The sequence below is a fragment of the Pelecanus crispus genome, chromosome 1 (assembly GCF_030463565.1).
Source record: "Pelecanus crispus isolate bPelCri1 chromosome 1, bPelCri1.pri, whole genome shotgun sequence".
Lineage (NCBI taxonomy): Eukaryota > Metazoa > Chordata > Aves > Pelecaniformes > Pelecanidae > Pelecanus > Pelecanus crispus.
The window spans coordinates 155568172-155574171 of NC_134643.1; positions in this window are offsets into that span (position 1 = coordinate 155568172).

Below are 6000 nucleotides of genomic sequence, written 5' to 3' on the forward strand. Positions count from 1 at the left end.
ACCAAAAAAACCTGGCAAATATGACGAGCTGTATTTCCACTCCTTAAAAGGGGAAGAAAAAGGAATACTGATATTTACAACCTGGCTGCAGTCTCAAAAATGATTCTTTATAAAAAATGGATCTGCTTACAAGGAGAGAGGAAGGTGTGAAAAGGGACAGGTCTTTGAATTGCTGAAACTCAGAAAAAAGTAATTTACCCATCCTAAACCCATCTATTAAGTAGGACATTTTCCCCCTCCAAAATACATGGGATACTTAATTCATGGAATATCCACTATTTTAAGGTAACCCAAGGATCTATGCTCCCCAGGTTAGTGAATCAGCTAGTTATCTCTACAATCCAGTGGAGCATGACTAAGAAGTGACAAGATTAGTTGACATCAGAAGACATGGTCTGCAGACTTTATAGAGGATTTAGTTCTCACCTATGTGTGTCATTAACTTTTCTCAGTCATCTCCTCTATTGCCACCTTTATTAAACAATAATAGTCTCATAAAACAAACATGGTATGCCACTTCCAGCAATTATAGCCTCTTACTAAGGAATTTATACTACCTTCTGCTATAAAACTGCAACAGAAAATCCTGGCTCCAAACTTTACTAAATATACTCATAATCACTTTTTGTTTATAACTCGCTGCTGTGTATTGCTGAAATACTTGGCTTTGGGTGGTGATAGTTAGGTGAGTGCACTGTATGTAGTTCAAGGCGTTAGAATACTGATGTACAGAGTTATCCAGGAAGAAAATAGTAAGAGATAATAGTGTTAGGTTTGTTGCCTAATATAACGCAGGCTTATTTATTACATTAATTAACTTTGCAGACTTTAATAGAATTTTATTTGGAAAGTTACACTTTTTTTCTACTTTCAGAGCTATAACAGTGTTTACGTGTTTGCAGATTAGAAAACAAGAACAGTTTGTCTGGATTTGATTCAAGTCTTTATAATCCTGTTATACACATTTTTCTCCCCTGCGTTCATAAAAAGCTGCAGGTTGATAAACATCACTTACTTGGCACCGATCAGCCATTTTCCAGGCCATATACCTGAGAAAAGTACAATCCACAAGCCAACTGCAGCAGGTATTTTAGTTCATAAAATGGAATATGTGTCTCCAACCTCCTCTAATCAAAAATGAACAACATCCCTTGCTATGTGCATTGGGTTTATTACCATATGGTAGCAGATTGGGAAAGTGGTAAACTCCTGGAAGTTCAGCAGCACAGCCCCTAAATGGCAGGGGTTCTGGTCAGCTCCACGGGAAGAAACGAGGGAGCGGTGCTCTAGTACCCCCAGCCATTCATCTGCTCTATGCCCTCAAACTTTGAATGTTTATGCTGGGAACACCGAAGGCATGTAAAGAATATCTGTAGGATGCTGGGGGCTTATTTTCTTCATGGAGCAGGCTGTCTAGCCACGTTTTTTTTTTTTTTTTCCCTTCCTTTCCTGCTTGTTGACAAAAACTAATAGACAAAGCAGACAGAGGTATTTCCATTTCTGGCACCCTCAGCACAAGTGTGATGAAAGGATGTTTAAGAGGCAGCTGACTAAGCCGGTTATTTTTAACAACAGAACTACCAGTGGACATTTCTGTGCCTGTCATGTTATCTAGGGCTTTAAACTAACTTGAAATATCAATTTCCATGTACTGAAGAGAAACTGAGACTGTCCAGCAGGCCAGCTTGCAGAAAACTTGGCTTTTTAAAATGAAAATATATTGCAAATACTATAATCTTTCTTCTCCTCTCACAAATTATTCATTCGGACATATAGTGAATTGGATAGAAACTACTTGCATAAAACGTTCTATAGTGAATGTGTTGTCCAATAGGCTTTATCAGTTAATGGTATGATGTGTAATGTCAGATTTTAGATAATGTTCCACTGGCTAAAATTTGTGTTGTTAAGCACTTATATGTCTTACTGTGTCCTTCTCTGCTCTTCACTTGGAGAACTACTGTGGCAAAGATTTATTGGATACCTAGACTCTATGTACACAGTAGGAGGTGCTTTTCCATCCCCAGCTTGGAGCCTCCAAATTAACCTGTAAGTATGAATCACTCTTGTTCTACCACTTCTCAGATTTCTGGACAGTGTAAAATATCAGTCTCAAAGCATATGCATCTCTAAACTCTAAATACCAAACTTTCCTTAATTAACTTTGATTACCTCACTCCTTAAATTGATACTGAAAGAGGGAATATAAAAGCTAGGGAACTGCTCATAATATAAATCAACATACTTTCTGTACCAAACACCTTCCATTAAAACTCATATTCTGTACTTAAAGACTTCAGCATTTTCACTCTTTATTTCAGTGCAAATTTCAGGCAAATAGACATAGTGACACTTAAACTTCTAAAACCATTAATCTACATTTTAACCAGTTGAAGTTTTACTTCTCTTCTGTTTATCTTCTCTTTTGGTTTCAGTTCTCAAGGTCATATTCATCGGTTTCCAAAGGCTCGGCTTTTTGTGCAGCAACTTAGATGAAGAACTAAATGATTATTTTGTAGTAAGAAGATGAAAGTTAGATGAACCTTGACATATCACTCAGGGTATAATTCAGCAGTGAATTCATATCATCAGGATTTATCTACTTTAGAAACTAAACAGTTAACCTAATCATCTCTTTTTATTGCTAATTTAGAAAAGCTTTTTTTCCTAAGTACACTCTCACTTTTCTGAATTCACTGCATGTGACCTGCATCTTTTGTCCACCGCACCATTACCAGCAGCTAATCCCTCTTATTTATTGATAATTGGACAAAACTGAACAACATGCCAACTCCTGAAAACTGAACGCCACTAAGGCCTCTATTCAGGTTTTCCCCCAAAACCACATTAGTTTCCAAGTTCACTTCCTTTGTGGAATATCAATGGGAAAAGGGTTTGCAATTCTCTCATGGCTTAGGAATTCCACTAATTCTAACCTGCACATTGCATAACTGTGTGAGATGTAGGAATATGATGTACTAGGGCTCAAAAATGAATACTTGTAAAACAGGAAAGGAAAAACTCATTTAATGTTTTACTAATCAATTTGGAACTTGCAAAGTTCACTTGCAAACAAATGTTCGTTGTTAGAGACATGTTGGTCAATGGGGAAGTGGTAATTAAGCAATCAGTATTTGTGAAATGTGGCCTGGTCCTTAAAGTTTTAATCACATTTTTCATCATTATTGTTTTTGTCAAACACAACGTACATTACTGATGCTTTGTCAAATAATCACTACAACATATTCAAGATAATGTCGAACTTCTTACAATCATGTGTCGCTGGGGAATCACGTTTCTCTACAGATTTATGTAGGTCAATTACTTGGTACACCATACATGGGTACACACTGGGTAGAAGAAAACAAACAAAAAAGCCTATTTAGGAAAAATCATAGTTATCACCAGCCTGCAAGCCTCCTAAATAGGAGTTCACCATCAAAAAGACTGCTATTTAGAAGCAGAAGCACCAGCGAGCCATGCTGAACTTCCCCGTTCAGCAAAATTTTCTTTCATGCTTTTCTTGATTGCCCCATCTCTGTACAGCCTTTCAAATATCCAGCTATAGTGATCTAAAGTCTAAAGACGAAGCCATAAGCCTCCCCTTGCAGAAACCAGGGAAGAGAATCAAATTCCTGTGTGGTATTTGACAAGACTGACTGTGTGTGAAGTCCCACACTGAGGTACCCAAGCAATTTGGGAGTGGGTTATCTTTGGAGCAGGAGGCACTGCATATGGGCTTATTAGTCCTGTCTGTCAGGCCTATGCTACTTTAATGTGGCTTTATAGCTTCTGCGTCACACGCTTATATCCTCGCTGTACAGACTTACCAGCTTGCTCAGAGTGCTCTAGAGTACGTCTAACACAGCCTTTCATTGTGGGGCGTAGACATACTCCAAGAATCTCTGCTTGCCATTACTCAATTTGGGAAATGGATACGAGTAATTTTTCTGTAGTGAGGCTGTTTTTTAGCTAGGGAATTTAGGAAGCAGCATCACACAGTGATCATTTGAAGCAGATGAAAAGAATCTTCTCCATCACCATATTTTTTTTCTTTGTCAGCTTCCCTGGCAAGAAATCATGTCTCATTTTTAACAAATGGATTTTTTTTTTTAAAAAAAAGTGACTGTTCCCAAACATACAGTTTTGAATAAAGGGGCACAAAGAAACATTTATACACGGTGTGAAATGGAGTAATTTACTGGTTTTAATCTCGCAAATAATTTCAATCATATATTCAGAGTATATCACCACTGTCTGTCAACTTTAATTTCAGAAACTGGAAAGTATAATGGCTTTCCTTTTCACTTACAGGGGGGATGAATGGTATTGTTAGGGTTTATTTACAGAGATGCTGGAATGTCTCCATAACACAGTGTGCATATCTGCAAAAGCCAAGAGTGGACCCTTGCCCTCTAGCTCTAAGAGGAGAGATGTTGCCAACAAAGATAAAAAAAACCCCAATAGTAATCTCACAGGGCCAAAAGACATAAAGATGGTCAAATTCTTTAGTTATTTTATGTTGACAGGCTTACTGATAGCACTGATGGAGTTTCATTAATTTACATAGGCAAAAATAGTGATTTACAGTGCTCTCACTGAAGTCAGTGCACGAAGAGAAAACCTTCTATCATATATATGAGGAAGACTAAATTCAAAACTATCTGTACAGTGAACTTAATAGCTTTCTTTTTTTACAGTGTGAATTTTTTGAAATATATTTAGCAAATGAATGTTAACTAACTTTAAGTGTATAGAAAAATCAAAAGCTCAGAAACAAGAGCTATTGCTGGATTAAGAGCATGCAAGGAGAAATTATACCATACCCCCAAATCAAACAAAATGCATACTAATTATCTCTAATTTAAAAATTATGTGAGGAATTTTGCTTGAACCTTCCAGAATTTGGCCCTTAACCTGACAGGCAATCTGAGAATAGAGTAGTAAGTAGATTTTGCTAGAGGAAAAATTATGTTTGAAGATAGTCTGGAACCTGCATGACTATCAGTAGCAACATAATCCCACAACCAAAATAGGAGTAAAATTTTTTTGGCCCACCTCTTCCTATTTCATTAACCTCTTGAGCTGCCATTGCATCCCACAAGAGAGAAGAAAGATGTCACTACGTGGCTGTGGAGAGTGTCCCCACAAACTGCCTCTAATCTGGTACCTAAAAGCACTGAAAAAAAAATCAGTTTCTGTGAAGAGACTAAGTGAAAATTTGGCAGTGATAAACTGAAAATAATAATAAAAGACTCCATTAGACCTCATGGCTCTATTTGTGGGTGTGCTGGTAATGTGTGTATGCAGGATGAGCATAGAGTGTTGTTTGAAACAGTAAAAATAATGCAAATGTTGACTTAGTTGTTATTGTTGTTCACAGAGGAATACACTCTACCACAGTTAGAAGGGAATAAGTAACACATATTCAGTGGTTAATATCCTTACATGTACAGTGTTTGCCAGTGATGATCCAGGATCTTTGCTTTCAAAATGGTGTTAGAAATTTTTCTGGTGTTATTAACTTCAGCCAGGATAGATTTGCAGGCTTAGTCACATTCAGGAAAAATCCCATGTTGTTCAATTAAAACCTTGTTCATGTTTTCAGTTTTGTCTTGTTTTGTTTAAGAGTGTTGCTTTCAGAGCATTCCCCATGTATCTAGGAGATATGCAGAACAACAGTGCCTGCTATAAACTCAGAAATGAGGTATGTTCAAGTGAAGTAACATGGGTCCAATATTAGCCACCCTCCGAAGGGCTATGGTGTGGTTAGCTGATTTGGAAAGTTACCAGCTGTCACGATTTGTACTAAAACATCTCAAACCATATTTCTTAAATACAGACTTCTAAATGCATAATTGTCCAACTAGGAGATATTCACATTGTGTAAGTTTAAACATCTAGCTTTGGTGCCCAGCATAGATGATGAGTCTTCCTGTAGTCCATGGAGAAACCTGAAAGTCTGAGTTAGGAGCCTGTCAATCTCAAGTGACTGTAGGT